Genomic DNA, 16,235 nt, shown 5'->3' with positions numbered 1-16,235 from the left:
CCATGACAGGAATCCTGAGCCCCTTGTCAACCAAATATACAATTAACTGACCTATAATATCCAATGTTTCCCACTGTTCACACCAAGGTCAACTTGGCACCATTGTGCCTCAAGGAGGACTCAGCACAGACCAAAGCACAATCAGTCATTGATCCAATAGACTGGAGAGACAGATGCAAATATTTCACCCATCACCAACTGACCAGGAGGGGATAGCTGTCTTAACATGAAAAGACAGAGGTTCAGGAAATGCAAGATGGGTTATTGCAGGTTTCTATCGAATATAACCATAGGTTAGATTAAGAGCTCAATTCACTAAACATGGATTTCCTACACTAAGACCATAAAAGAAAATGGGAGTAAACAAAAATAATTAATAAAAGATCATTGCAACATCAGGATTTCTTCAAATTCAGTTATTAATGACACCTTATTACAAAATTAAAATCTGGGACAATTGCTGAACTGTACACTACACTACAATTTATCTAAAATCAGATCTTTTCAGTCAAGCTGAAGAGATAACAATAACCAACGTAAGAATGAACTCACATACTGAAAGGTTTATACAAGGTCACCAATCAAGGAAGGGCCTCTCTGTTTCCCAGATTTGCTGCATATCAGAATCATGTTGTAAACTTTTGAATATATGAATTTTTTTTTATTAAATTCAGTTTTATTGAAATATATTCACACACCATACAATTATCCATGATATACAATCCACTGTCCACAGTATGATAACATAGTTATGCGTTCATCACCACAATCTATCTCTGAACATTTTCCTTACATCAGAAAGAACCAGAACAAGAATAAAAAATAAAAGTGAAAAAAGAGCACCCAAATCATCTCCCCATCCCACCCCGTTTGTCCTTTAGTTTTTATCCCCATTCCTCCACTCATTCATACACTAGATAAAGGGGGTGTGATCCACAAGGTCTTCACAATCACACTGTCACTCCTTGTAATCTACATTATTATATAATTGTCTTCAGGAGTCCAGACTGCTGGGTTGGAGTTTGGTAGTTTCAGGTATTTACTTCTAGCTATTCCAATACATTAAAGCCTAAGAGGTGTTATCTATATAGTGCATAAGAATGCCCACCAGAGTGACCTCTCGACTCCATTTGGAATCTCTCAGCCACTGAAACTATTTCATCTCATTTTGCATCCCCCTTTTGGTCAAGAAGATACTCTCAGTCCCATGATGCCGGGTCCACATTCATCCCCGGGAGTCATACTCTGCGTTGCCAGGGAGATTTACACTCCTGGGAGTCGGGTCCCACGTAGGGGGGAGGGCAGCGAGTTCACCTGTCGAGATGGCTCAGTTAGAGAGAGAGAGGGCCACATCTGAGCAACAAAGAGGTACTCAGGGGGAGACTCTTAGGCACCATTACATAAAAGTTTAGACTCTCCTTTGTGGTAATGAGCTTCATAAGGGCAAGTCCCATGCTCGAGGGCTCAGCACATCAAACCGCCGGTCCCAATGTTTGTGACAACATCAACACCAGTCCAGGTGAGGATGTCCAACACATCCGCACCTTCCCCCAGATCCTCGGGGCTGGGGAGGGGGAGGCTGTAAATATATTTTTTATTATCTGCCCAAATTACTCTAGGATGTGTCACTATTTCACTCCAGCCTATACTAACCTACCGTATCTCACTTCCTATTCAAAGTTCCATGCAATTGTGGTGTTTGAACAAATCGACTGTAGAGTTATACCTATAAAAGCCATCTTTCTTAATTAATCTTATTTGTAAACATTTAGTTAGAAAATCAATTTGGATGCATAACATTCATAGGATCCTGAAAAACAGCACCACCTCATGGTTAATTGTACATTTTATTTGGATATCATTGTTATAAGCACTTTTAGTGAGTCATAAAAAGACCTGGAAGTTAACTGGATCTTGCTCTTATTTTAAAAGCTATATCAAACAGTTCCCTCAAGTGCTGACTTTCCAATTCATGATTGAATTATAGGACAATAATGTAAAAATTATAAGAAGCTGCAGATGCTAATGCTTTTGATTATGAAAAATTGAAATTCAGACAGTTGAAACAATTTAAATCCTTTCTCTTAATAACTGCACCAGGGCAGTCTTCCAAAATATGCCTTTTTATTTTAGACTAAAAGCTCTGTTCCTCAAATTTTTACTCCCTTTGGACTACAGCTTCAAAAAAGAATGCCTGACTGGGGCAGCATATTGAGATTTAATAATTCTATTCTGAATTTTACTGCTGAATTCCTGATTTGTTTGGAACATTTTAGAGAAAAGATGGTACTGTTTGTGGAGATACAGGCTCGCTACTGTTATAGGCTAACCAACCCGATGATGTGTTTTGTTCCTATAGTATCAGTGCTGGTAAGTTATTACATCATTTATGCACTTGACGTTTAAGAGGGACATGACATGACTTCAGATATATTTCATACAAAGTTTTGTATTTGTGTTAATTTTAATACAATTAAACTTTTTTTATTCCCCATGTAAGTCACATGATATAAATCATCAATTTATGAAATAGCCTCAAGAAAGATGATAGAAAGATGGCATATATCACAATAATACAGAGAGGCTAATGTATTTCACTTCCCCAGTCATGTGATCACTACTGATTTGCATTGTATTTATTAAAAAATATGCTTTTAAAAATTACATATAATAATAACCACCAGAAATAGTGAATTTTTATACTTTATGCATTTTATATATTTGGGAATTCACAACCCCTTCATTTATTAAAATTATCCTCCTTTTATAGATGAGATGGCTCACGCTCAAGTGAATTAAGGCCACTCAACTAGTATGTGGTAGAACTTGGATTGTAACCAAGATCTGACTGCCTCCAAATTAAAAGCTCTCCCCATTATACTGCACTGGCAGTTTATGCATTTTATTATTGTAGTAAAATATACAAAATGTAAAGTTTTCCATTTTAGCCATTTTTAAGTGTACAATTCAATGACATTAATTTATATTTGCAATGTTTTATGACCATCACTGCTGAACGTTTTTCAGCATTCCAAGCTGAAACAACGATTTCAGCAATAACTCCTATGCTCCTCTCTCCCCAGCCCCTGGCCACTTGTATTCTACTTTCTGTGGTCTGTGAATTAGCCTATTCTAGATACCACATATAAGTGGAATCATACAGTATTTATTCTTTTGTGTATGGTTCATTTCACTAACCATAATGATTTCAAGATCAATCCATGTCATAGCCTTTATCAGACTTCATTCCTTTTCAGGGATGAATACTATTCCATTCTATGTATATACTACATTTTGTTTACCCATTCATCTGTTGATGGACACTTACATTGTTTCCACCTTCTGGCTGTTGTGAATAATGTTGGTATTAATATTGATAAGTATCTGAGTCCCTGTTTTCCATTCCTTTGGGAATATACCTTTAAGTGGAATTGCTGGGTCATATGGTAATTCAATGCTTTACTTTTTTAAGGAAATGCCATTCTGTTTTACATGCCAGCTGAAGCATTCTACATTCCCACCAGCAGTGCAGGGGGTCCCAAATTCTCCATATCCTCATTAACACTTGTTACTATTCATTTTTGCTTGTTTGTTTATTTTCATAATAATCATTTTAGTGGGTGTGAAGTGGTATCTCATTGTGGTTTTGACTTGCATTTCCCTAATGACTAAAGATGTTGACCAACTTTTCATAAATGCTTATTGGTCATTTGTGTATTTTCTTTGAAGAAAGGTCTATTTAAATCCTTTGCACATTTCTTTCTTTTTTTTTTTTATAAATTGGGTTGTATTTTGTTGATGAATTATAGGAGTTCTTTATATATTTTGGATGTTAAACCCTTATCAGATACATGATTTGAAAACATTTTCTTCTATTCTGTGGGACAATTCTTTGCTCTCTTGATAATGCCCCATGATACATAAAAGTTTTTTTTTAATTTTTATGAAATCCAATTTATCTGTTTTTGTTGTTTTTGCTCGTGTTTTTGGAGTTATACTGAAGAAAGCACCGCCAAATCCAATGTCTTGAAAAATGCCCCCTATGTTTTGTCCTAATAGTTTTATAGTGTTAGCTCTTAAATTTAGGTCTTTGATCCATTTTGAGTTAATTTTTGTATGTAGTGCAAGGTAAGGGTCCAGTTTCATTCTTTTGCAGGTGGATATCAAGTTTTCCTAGCACCATTTGCTGAATATTGTTCTTTTCCTCTGTAATCATTTTTGCACCTTTGCCAAAAATCCATTGGCCACATATGGGAAGTCCACTTCTGGCCTCTACTATAGTCCACTGGTCTATATGTCTATCCTTATGCCAATACCATACTGCTTTGATTACTCTAACTTTGTAATAAGTTTGGATTTTAGGAACTTCGAGTCCTCCAACTTGTTCTTTTTCAAGATTGATTGGGCCCTTGAAATCCCATATGCATTTTAGGATAGGTTTTTCTATTTCTGCAAAAAACCCCAGTAGAATTTTGATGAGGATTACATCACATCCATAGTTCATTATCAGTAGTATTGGCATCTTAATAATATTAAGTCTACAAATCCATGAACATGGAATGTCTTCCATTTATTTAAGTCTCCTTTACTTTCTTTCAACAATGTTTTGTTGACTTTGTTGCATAAGTTTATCACTTCCTTGGTTAAATTTATTCCTAAGTAGTTTATTCATTTTGATGCTATTATAAATTGATGTTTTTCTTAATTTATTTTTGGATTGTTCATTTATAGTGTGTAGAAATGCAAATTTTTGTGTGTATTGACTTTACATCTTGCAACTTTGCTGAATTCATTTATTAGCTCTAATAGATTTTTGTGAATTCATTAGGATTTTCTACATATAATAGCATGTCATCTGTTTACAGATAATTTTACTTCTTCCTTTTCAATTTGGATGCCATTTATTTCTTGTTCTTGCCTAATTTCTCTGACCAGAACTTCTAGTGGTATATTGAATAGAAGTGAACTCCTTGTCATAGTATCAATGTTAGAGGAAAAGCTTTCTGTTTTTCACCATTGAATATGGTATGTTTTTCATTTAGGGCCTTTTATACATAGCTTGTAAAATCGCCACCAAAATACTACCAAATCAAATTCAGCAGCATATTTAAAGGGGTTATTATATACCACAAGTAAGATTTATCCCCAGAATACACATCAAATAGGATTTATCCCCAGAAAGCAACAGTGATTCACTATACCAAAATCAACCAATGTAATGTAATACATCTCATTAGTTGATTAATTAATTAATTAAAGGAAATATAAACACATGATTGTTTCAATTGATGCAGGGAAAAAAAAAGCACTGGGCAAAATACAGCACCCTTTCGTAATAAAAACATTCAATAAATAAGAAATAGGAAGTCCAGTTACGTATTGATGGTGAAAGTCTTACTCTTGATGCAGTATTGATAAAGTATGTTTTTGGCTGTCATATATTTGTTTGTTTGTTTTTTAATACCAACTAATTTTTAGCAAAGTCAAAGCTAGATTTCAATATATATATTCAATATATATCTATCATACATATATTCAATATATATATTCAATATATATCTACTATATATATATGGAGGAGTGGGTGCTAAACTAAGAAACAGAAGAAATTTCAAACTCTAAGTGAACTATAATCAATTAAGACTGTTGTTAGTTTGGAGGTAATTTAAATCATATCTAATTTCTAAAACAAAGAGAAGCAAGTAAATGAAAAAATAGAGTATATGAACATTAAACTCAGTACTGTGCTTTCTAGCAACAAAGGCAAAAGAAGAAAAGGCTGAGTAATATAGCTTACATCATCTTTTGTTAGGAAGCACAGCTCATCAGAAAAGAAAAAGGGGAAAAAAAAAGAAAAGAGAAAAAAAAGAAAAGGAAAAAAAAAAAATACCTAGCATCTATCATTAAGGAAAATTTACAAGCAGGCTGTTTGTTTAAGACCTGCTGAACACCAGATTAGATACTTTTACACTATATGACCTTTCCTTAGATCAACCAATTGTAAACCTTAAGACAAAATGTTAAATCCTAATTCAATGGAATTGTTTCTATGAAGAGCAGCGTAAAAGAATCCAGTTACCTGGCTTGCTGGCTGTCTGCCCTCTTCGAAAGGTAGAATTTAAGAGAATCTATAGAAATAAATGGTTGTAATGTCCCTTAGGTCAACCTTTTCAAATATCAGTTGTCAAGCTTTGACAGCAGCTATATGAGACACAATTTCAAGTTGAGAACCCTGACAAGTAAGTGAAAGGTTCTGACTTTCTGATTGAAGAGAAGCCTTATGCTCTAGGGGCCTGGAATATAGGTTTCAAAGTTCACATTTTGAAATGAAAATTAAGCAGTTTGACTAATGCAAATCAATGTTCATTACTTTATACAATAATTACTATTGTAGTTAAATGAGTCATAAAAGTGACAAAATCATTCTATTTTAGTAATTTAAAAGTCAGTTCTGCTGCTGAGAAGCCTATTTTAATCATCTATCTCCATTTTCTCAAATTTGAATAAAAGAATTCTCTTACCTTTTTTTATGTCTAAATTCTCCCTGGAATTTTCATACCTAATACCTAATCTGTATTCATTATGTTACCTAAATAAATTTTAGAAGCCAAGTGCTTAATTTAAAAAACATCCTTTTGAGTTTACTAAAAGATAAAATCTTCATGTTACATAAAATAAGTATTTTGGTGGCATTAGGGCATGAATCATTCTATCATTGGTGCTCAATATTTATCCTTTCTTGCATGATTTTTGATAAATCTTTCTTCATGTTTTTATATTGTGTCTGATACAATTTAAGCACTTGAACAATTGATGGTTGTTTTCAAATGCTATCTAATTATGAATCCTTCCCTTCAACTCTTTCTTATTTGGGAGATGCATACATTGATCAACTCAGCAGGAATTCTCTATCGAATATAGTGAGAAGTTTATACTCATCGAGAAATGACAAGTTGAGATGCAGTAGCAGGCCCTGTGACTAATTAGAACTTGGCAGGCATTGACTATATAAAGAAGGATGGTTGCAGTTTCTGACTTTTTCTATCTACCACTAACTGTATGACTGGTTAGAATTGATGGTAATCAATTAAAATCAATTAATATTTGAGGGTCTCCTAAGTGCAATGCATTATTGTTATACTCTGTAATGTGAGGGGTACAAAGATTCACTTCATCCCTTCATCCATCGCATATTTATTTAGTCCCTACTGTATGCCAGCTAATGTTCTATTGGTACAAGGGATACAGCAGTGGAATAAGATGATAAAAAGAGAAAGCAGTGAAGGTGGAGCAAGTGCTACAAAGATGCACGTTGGGAACACACGTTCAGGGCACAACAGAAACTTTTAGTAAGCGATCCCTTTATAAAAAGAATATGGAGTATGAAGAGTCCAGAAAGGCCAATAATCTCCTTGTCGCTTACACAGCACCAAGAGTCCAAACAAGCCCAAACCACTCCGGGTCAGGGTCAGCAGACAGCAGCTCCACACGCCCTGCTTTGTGCTGGAGAAGAGTGACAGATCTATACTCCTCTGAGTGTGGTTTTGCATCTACCTGGGGGTTGGGTGGGGAGGGGGCCCTGCATATCAGAATTCCTGTTCTGATATGCACCTGCTGCTGCCTACTCCTGATTTCCTGGTTTAAGGTCTGGCTGGTTCTGTTCATTAAACTTAACACCTCCCCCAGGTTGGGGAAGGGCACGGAGTAGAAAAGGGGTTGGGGGTAGGTGAGGCCTGAGCCATGGCCATTTAATAGGTGTCTGTGATTTCCCCAATGGTGAACAAATGGGGTATAAAGATACAGTAGATGCAATCTGCCCCTTAAGGAGAGGAAAGAAGAAAAATATGTACAAAATGTTCTTGTTAGAATAATAGAGTTGCAAACTTTTTTCAAAATAAGGAATGTTCACACTTTAGTTGGAGAAATCAAGTAATTTTATAACAAATTTGGATTTAAGATGAATATTTAAGGCTGCTACTTAACAGGTGAAGTGGAGTGTGGGGGAGGGTATCCTGGAGGAGTCCCTGCAGAGTCCTACTGAGGGTATCAGCAGTGAGAATGGAAAGGAGAAGGTGTGCGTAGGAAAAAAATAAAAAGGAAGAAAAAGATGAGATCTCATGATTAACTAGAATGCACAGTGAAGAATAATTTTGTATGGTAGATTTTGAACCTAGATTGCTAAGATATTGGTGGCGTCACTAACATAATACAAACAGGATAGACGCTATACACAAGATATATTTCTGAATATAAAACCAACAACTAAAGGCAACAGTCTTTGAAAGTTAAAGGCAAAAATGGAACTGATCCTTTGAGAGTGTTATCCCAGACCTTAAAAATACTGCAAACATTTAAAAATAAATAAATAAATATCCTAATAATCAGCAAATAGTAGTGTTCTAGTTTGCTAATGCTGCAGAATGCCAAACACCAGAGATGGATAGGCTTTTATAAAATGGGTGTTTATTTCGCTACACAGTTACAGTCTTAAGGCCACAAAGTGTCCAAGCAATCAGGTACCTTCACCGGAGGATGGCCAATGGTGTCTGGAAAACTTCTGCTAGCTATGAAGGCAGCTGGCATCTGCTCCAAAGCTCCGGCCTCAAAACAGCTTTCTCCCAGGATGTTCCTCTCTAGCAAGCTTGCTCCTCTTCAAAACATCACTTCCAGCTGCACTCCATTAGTTCCCTCTCTCTGAGTCAGCTCATTTATATAGCTCCACCGATCAAGGCCCACCCTGAATAGGCGGGGCCATGCCTCCATGGGAACATCTCATCAGAATCATCTCCCACAGCTGGGTGGGCACACTCCAAGCAAATCCAACCAACACCAAAACGTCTGTCCCACAAGACCACAAAGATAATGGCATTTGGGGGACACAATGCATTCAAACGGGCACAAGTAGCCTCTGAATAGACTGAAGAAAGAACAGCATCAAGCCTAAAATGACCACAAAATGACCATTTTCATTCCCTGATTACTTAGTCTGCAAATAACTTAGTGTTATTAAAAACCCATTCAAAACAGAGCCTTCAAATGATGAATTCAGATAAGAACTCATCTAGCAATGACCATTTGGAACTTGTCCATCTACTGGAGAAATATCTCACACTGAATACTGATTTAAACTGAAACTGTTAAAGGACTCCTTTTAGTTTGGTAAAGAAATATCTCTATGAAGAATTCTCCAACCCTTAAAAGGGGATTCTGACATCTTTCTTGGTAGTTCCAGGGCAGTTAATAATGTATAGCCCTCATAATTTCTGCAGTGTATCATAGCAGTGTATGCACACATCTATTTCCACCAACAGAGGGCATCACTGGAGGACTAGGGCGGACTTGACTCACCCTGTGCCTCTCACAGCACCCAGCACCATGCCTGATGCGTTGAAAGTGTGCATCAGTCAAATGCTGGACTAATTGAACTGTAATCCTCATGAAACCAGCATTCTTAAGGATAGCACAGTGTCACATTCAAATGAAACAAAAAGCTGACTCCAAAAGCCATCAAAGTAAGATGGAACTTGACTGACGTTTCTATTGAAGGAGGAGATGAAAAGGGACTTAAAGCACTCAGCATGCTCTTCTTTCTCTTCCCAAAGTCATCAGTGCAAACTGCCTTTCTCTCTCTCTCTTTCCCTCCCTATTTCCTCTTCCTTTTCCAAATTCCTTAAAGGACCCACAGTGTTTGGGCAAGTGTTCTTTTCTTCTTCTTCTGTGTTCCTAGTTTTTTCTCATCCTTCTCTCTGTAGCCTTTCTTTTTTTTTTTAATTTTATTTTGAAATAGATTCAAAGTTATAGGAACAATTGCAAAAACAATACTAACCCCATACACATATTTCCATCATACCCTGACGCCCATCCCCTGATAGCTCAATCCATCAACTTTAGCATGCTGTCACATTGCTATTTCTTTCCCTCCCTCCCTCCCTATCTATCATCCATCATCTATTGCTCTGTCTTCTGAACATATGAGAGCTAGCTGCACACATCCTTGAACATACACTATAATTCACGTATACACTTCCCATGAACAAGAACATTCTTTTATGCAGTCCCATTAAGCGCAGCTAAGAAGTACAAGAGATTCAACAATGACACAAAGCTTACATTCTATATTTCCTTTTCCTTATGTCTCAACTGTGTCCCTTTGATCCACCTGTCCTCTATCCTCCAATCCCATCCAAGTTCATCCTTAGTATTCAATTGTCATCTAGTTAGACTGACTTTTTTTTTTTTTTTTTTCAGTTGTGGAAACATATGTACAGCCTAAATCTTCCCATTCCACTCCCTCCCTAGCCTTTCATTAGTGGGATTAATCACGTTTAGAATGTTGTAATGCTCTTTCCCACCATCCATTACTAGAAATTTCCCTTCACCTCAAACAGCAACCCTACACTCATTTCTTAACTCCCCATTGCCCCTTCCCCCATTTCTCTTAATCCAAACTCTACTTTTCATCTCTATGGTTATATTCTCTGATAATTTCTTTGTGTTTACTGTGGGGCTTAAAACTAACCTCTTAAGTCCGTATCAATCTTGTTTTTCTTTGATACCACCTTCACTTCAATAGGACACATAAACTATGTTCCTATACTCCTTCATTCCCCCACATTTATATAGTTGTCTAAAATTACATATTTTACATTGAGTTCAAAACCACTGATTTGTCGTTACAGTTTGTGTATTTTATATCATGTAGGAACTAACTAGTGGAATTACAGTTCAAAAATTATTGACTTCTATTTGTATTCCATTGTGGTTGGAGAATGTGCTTTGAGTATATTCAATGTTTTTTTTTAAATTTCTTGAGGCTTGTTTTATGTGTCAGCTTATGGTCCCTTCTTGAGAAAGATCTGTGATCACTAGAGAAAAATGAGTGTCCTGGTGATTTGAGATGTAAGGTACTATATATGTCTTTTAAAATTCTCTATATCTCTTTCTCCTTTCCCTGTCTCTCCTCCAGCAGGGCTCCCCTCAGAATCTGAAGTAGGGCAGGTCTTTCATCAGCAAAGTCTCTCAGCATTTGTTTGTCTGTGAAAAATTTAAGCTCTCCCTCAAATTTGAAGGAGAGTTTTGCTGGATAAGGTATTCTTGGTTGCAAATTTTTCTCTCTCAGAGTTTTGAATATGTCATGCCACTGCCTTCTCACCTCCATGGTTGCTGCTGAGTAGTCACTACTTAATCTTCTGTTGTTTCCTTTGTATGTGGTGAATTGCTTTTCTCTTGCTGCTTTCAGAACTTGCTCCTTCTCTTCAGTATTTGACGGTCTGATCAGAATATGTCTTGGAGTGGGTTTATTTGGATCTATTCTATTGGGAGTTTGCTGGACATTTATGCTTTGTGTATTTATATTGTGTAGAAGGTTGGGGAAGTTTTCCCCAAAAATTTCTTTGAATACTCTTTCTAGACCTTTACCCTTCTCTTCCCCTTCTGGGACACCAATGAGTCTTAAGTTTATATGTTTTATTTTATCTATCGTATCCCTGAGATCCATTTCAATTTTTTTGATTTTTTTCTCCATTCTTTCTTTTGTTCTTTCATTTTCTGTTCTGTGGGCTTCTAGGACACTGAGATGTTGTTCGGCTTCCTCTAGTCTTGTATTGTGAATATCCAGAGTCTTTTTAATTTGGCCAACAGTTTCTTTTATAAGATCTTCTATTTTTTTATTTACTCTTGCTATGTCTTGTTTATGCTCTTCTAGGGTCTTCTTTATGTAGCTTATATCCTGGGTCATGGTCTTCTTGATGTCCTTTAAATCCTTTGCCATGTTTTTGTTCCTCGATTGTTTATCTTTGATTAATTTTGCGAGGTATACTGTATCTTCTGAAATTTTTGTTTGTGTGTTTGGAGTTGGATTCTCCATATCTTCTAGTTTTATCATATGCATTAAGATTTTCTATTGTTTTTTGGCCTCTTGGCATTTGTTTTGCTTGACAGGGCTCTTTCAAGTTGTAAAGAAAAAGGGATATCGATCTAATTTTTCAGGAACACAGTTTGGTGACGTACACTTTCTCTAACTAACCAGCAGATGGTGTCTGTGAGTCACCTATATCCCCTGAGTCAGTTCTCAACCTTTTTTCCACTTTGTGTGGGGAAATGATTCTTGTGGGTTCAGTTGGGGAACTAAGTTTGGGTGTGTTGCTGGAGCTGTCCACCCTGAATGTGGGGCATGTGTACGGGTAGCCAGGAAGGAAGGGCAGTTCTAATGTTCAAATCCCCCAGGATCCCGGAGATTCAAGGCTGCCACAAAAGTCTAAGCCTTCATTTCAGTTCAGCCCCAGCCTCTCTCTCTCGTTGATCCATAAACCACTAGACTTGGCGTAGAGTTCCTGGGTTCTCTGAGCGGATCCCCCCTCCCAGCCGTGCTCCTCCAGTAGCTCAGCCAAGGGAAGGCTGTGCTACGTCATCAGTGCGCGCCGTCCCACAAGGGAAAAGCCGGGCCGCCGGGCCGTGGGGTGGTGCACTCCCAGACCAAAGCAAAGATGGCCGAGCGGGGCATCTCAGCCCCCTCCTCCTCGCACAGTTCCTCCTTCCCAGCTCTGGGACAACTGGCGGGGCTCTGGGCTGTGGGCACGGCCCTGGGCAGGAGTTTATCCAGCCCTCGGGGGCTAGCTGCTAGCCACAGGGTTTCTTTCTGCTTCCAGCTCTCCCCTCCATTCCCCCGAACCCAAGGGTATCTGCTGCAGGCTATCTTCCTGGCCAGACAGCAAGAGGCCAGCCCAGCCCCCTCTTGCTGTGTTTTACTGCGTGGTTCCCACAATTGCTACTGGAGCTGCTCTTTTTTTTTTTTTTTTTTTTTTAAAACAGCCAGCTGGTCTCCATACGCTGAACCCTGGCTTCCCCAGCCTGCTGCGTGGCTGTGGGTCTTCCAGCCAGCTTACTCACTCGTTTCAGAATGCCAACTCCCCGTTTCACCAAGTATACGGCCCCTCTGGAGCTAGGAGCCCGCATCCAGTTGGTGCATTGTTGTAACCGGTATTCTAGGTCACTTTCTGGTTTTTAGCTAGTGTTTTTCACAGAGGCGTTTTTTTCGTCCTGTCTCAGCTAGCCTCCATCTTAGTTCTCTGTAGCCTTTCTTAAGTGCCTTTCTAGTCCCTTTTAGCTTCCTCACCATCTCCACTCACATAGGCAAAACAAGGTTCTAAAAATGCTGTCCCAGCAACAGAAACAAATCCCCCTTTTTGAAAGCTGGAGAGGACAAGTGCAAGCGCAATTGCTGATAGTTTTGTTTTATTTTGTTTGTTTTTGCTTTATTCATCTCTGTCACAAACAGAAGGCATGCAGGATTTAAATGTTTGCCTGTTAAAATCTTCAAGGTAAAACAGAGACAAAGACATTTAGTAAGCACAGCGGAGTTCAGTACCTGCCGATTTCCGGACAGAGGGCAGGCACAGTCAGGGATCCACTACATTGCTCTTCCATAAGTGAAAGGTCCTAGAATTATTGGATTATACAAAGAAATACAAACAAACATGCAGAGACACTCTGTGTGGCAAGTAGTTGAGACTAAAATCAAAATAGAACTAGCATGATGCTACAAGCTTCAGAATTAAGCAAAAGTGTCTCTTAAGGCCTGACTGTATTTCATCCTCATATTCTCAGCCTCTCCTCTTTAATCAGGCAGGGAATATCCTGTGTTCCTTCAGTGACCCGGCTCTCCACTGGTACTGGTGGATCCTATCCATCTCAACTTAAAGATTTGGATTGTGCACTTATTCTCTAACATTTTCTATGTCTCCTCCCCCACTGGATCCTTCCCAACAATAAACATGCATGTTTTAACATCTCCTGTCTTATAACCCCACATTTCCTTAAACTATCAACCTATACCTCTGGAACCCCTTCTGGAGAAATGACTTGAAAGATTTTGCACAATCTTTAATTTTGAAACACACTCATCCTTTGGATTCCATAACAACATATGTTTGGTTATTTTCCTCCCCACACCCTGGAACTCTCTTCTAATTCTACACATTGGCTCTGAAGGTTGAAAATGAACCTGATCTTTACCCTGGGCCCACTTCTCTTTCTGACCTACACATTGTACACAGGTGCATCATCTATCCAGTCCCATGACTTAAAACACCATCATTGTACAAAATGCTTCCTAGAATTCCAGTGTCATGTACCATGCAGTCTCCCTGCCAAATTCACATGGTTCTCTAAACAGCATCTTAAACATACGTCAGACCACAGGGAACCCTTTCCCCACCCCCAAATTTGTTCCATCACATTCTAAATTATTCTAACAAAGAGCACAACCATCTTCTTGGAGATATTCTCCTAACTCATGTCCTTGTTCCAACCTTTGATCTTTCTGCAATACAATTTCCATAAGGAAGACAAGATGATGTTTTAAAATGTAAACCAGATTATGCCACTCCTCTGCTTTAAAGACCCCATTGGCCTCCTTTCAAAATTAGAACAAAATCCAAACTCCATACCCTGGCTTACAAAGAAAGCTCTATATTTTCTGGCCACTATCTACCTCTCTCTGCCCTGAACTGAACCTTTGAACCCCCTTGCTTAGCATACTTAAGTGAGTTGGGTTTTACTTAGATTCCTCAAAACTGTGCTAATTGGGGTCTGTCTAGGGACTTTGCATTAACTACTCCTTCCATATTTGGTCATAAGAGCTTTTTCCCAGAAAAGAATTTCAGTAGTAGCATTTAAATTACTAGCACTACCTGACATACTCATGCACTCCAAATTCAGAATATGCTCATTTACTAAGCAAAATTGACTTAACAAATATGCCCCAGTCCTTCTATGACCTTCATGTGTCTAATTCCTTCCAATCATTCATTCATCAGCTTAAATGTCACCTCCTCAGGTGACTATCAGAAGCCATGCAGTCACTGGGCTATTACATCACCCTTTTTAATTTCTCTGTCTAGTACACAGCACTAGCTGAAGTTGTTTATCATCTCTTTATTTATTTTCTGTCTCTCCCAACAAGAATATAAGCAGTATGAGAACAGAGACTTTGACCCTCAGTTTTTGTTGTGTTCTCATGTCAAACAAGGATCTCTTCCAGAGCAGTTCCTCAGTAAATATCGTGAATTGCCACACATGTTTTACAGCATCTAGCATAGTATCTGGCTAATAGTTTAAATTTAACAACAGTTTTCAAGTGTTTATATTTTTCGGAGTCAAATTTAGTATGCTTTATAATTCCTGGTCACTGTCCCTCAAATATTTATACTGTTTCTCTCCCACTTGTTTGTTACAAAAAATAAATCTACAAGGTGGAACCCATAAGAGTTTCTATTAAGGACATTGGCTGTGGGGACCTCTGTGGTATCCCCAGGAAAATGAGCAAAATAACCAACTTGAGGCAAGTTACATTTTAGAAAAATACATGATACGTGTCTCTGGGCAAGTATAATATATACTGTGAAAATTTTCTTCAATTATGTGTGGAAAAAAGATAAAAAGTAAGCCAGCAAAGACGTGAAGACCACAATGGGTGTGAATAGTGATTCCATTTTCTCATGTATAGAATTTCCTGGAAGGAATTCCAATTTTCAGCTCTACATTTCTTATTAATTTTCTTATCACTTGGAACAATTAGCTTCAAGAATTACTCTATTCTTTTGGAAAATGACAGGAGATGTATAGGGGGTAGGTTTTGTAGCTGTTATTGTTTTGGTTATTGTTTAAAACTGCTTTCATTCTCTGTATTACTATACTGTAGTTTCTATTATTTTATAACTAATTGACATTCTGTCAGGAATTAAGTTAATTATATCTTGAGCATTTTAGTAAATATGAAAATCTAAATTCATAGAAACACATGTTCTACACTCCACGATGACTGCATAATTTCTATATGGAAGGGACTGAAGGGAACAATCACATTTCAAGGAATGGTTAAGTTATTCCTCTTGAAATTACATTTCTATAAAAAAAAAATGCTTTCCTTTGGGTGTGTTTTTAATTGGGGTGGTTTTCAGTAAGGTAAAGAGAATGTGGGGGGAGGGCACTAAGACTCCTCTCCCTACTTACTTCCACCAAAATATTCAACCTGGGTCTTTTAAGAAAGGGTTTTATTGTTATGTTTCTCTTTCTCTCTCTGTCTCTCTGTCTCTCTCTCTCTCAATTAAAAATTCAGAGTAAAAATACCACCTTTCTTGGAAAATTTGAATCAAACCTTGTAATAAAGGAAAGTTGAGGTAACTTTCTTATTTGGACATGAAAACTTTTCACCCCCCCCCCCCTCACCAATATCA

The sequence above is a fragment of the Choloepus didactylus genome, chromosome 1, assembly GCF_015220235.1.
Source record: "Choloepus didactylus isolate mChoDid1 chromosome 1, mChoDid1.pri, whole genome shotgun sequence".
In the NCBI taxonomy this organism is placed as follows: Eukaryota; Metazoa; Chordata; class Mammalia; order Pilosa; family Megalonychidae; genus Choloepus; species Choloepus didactylus.
This window is presented reverse-complemented; position numbering follows the sequence as displayed.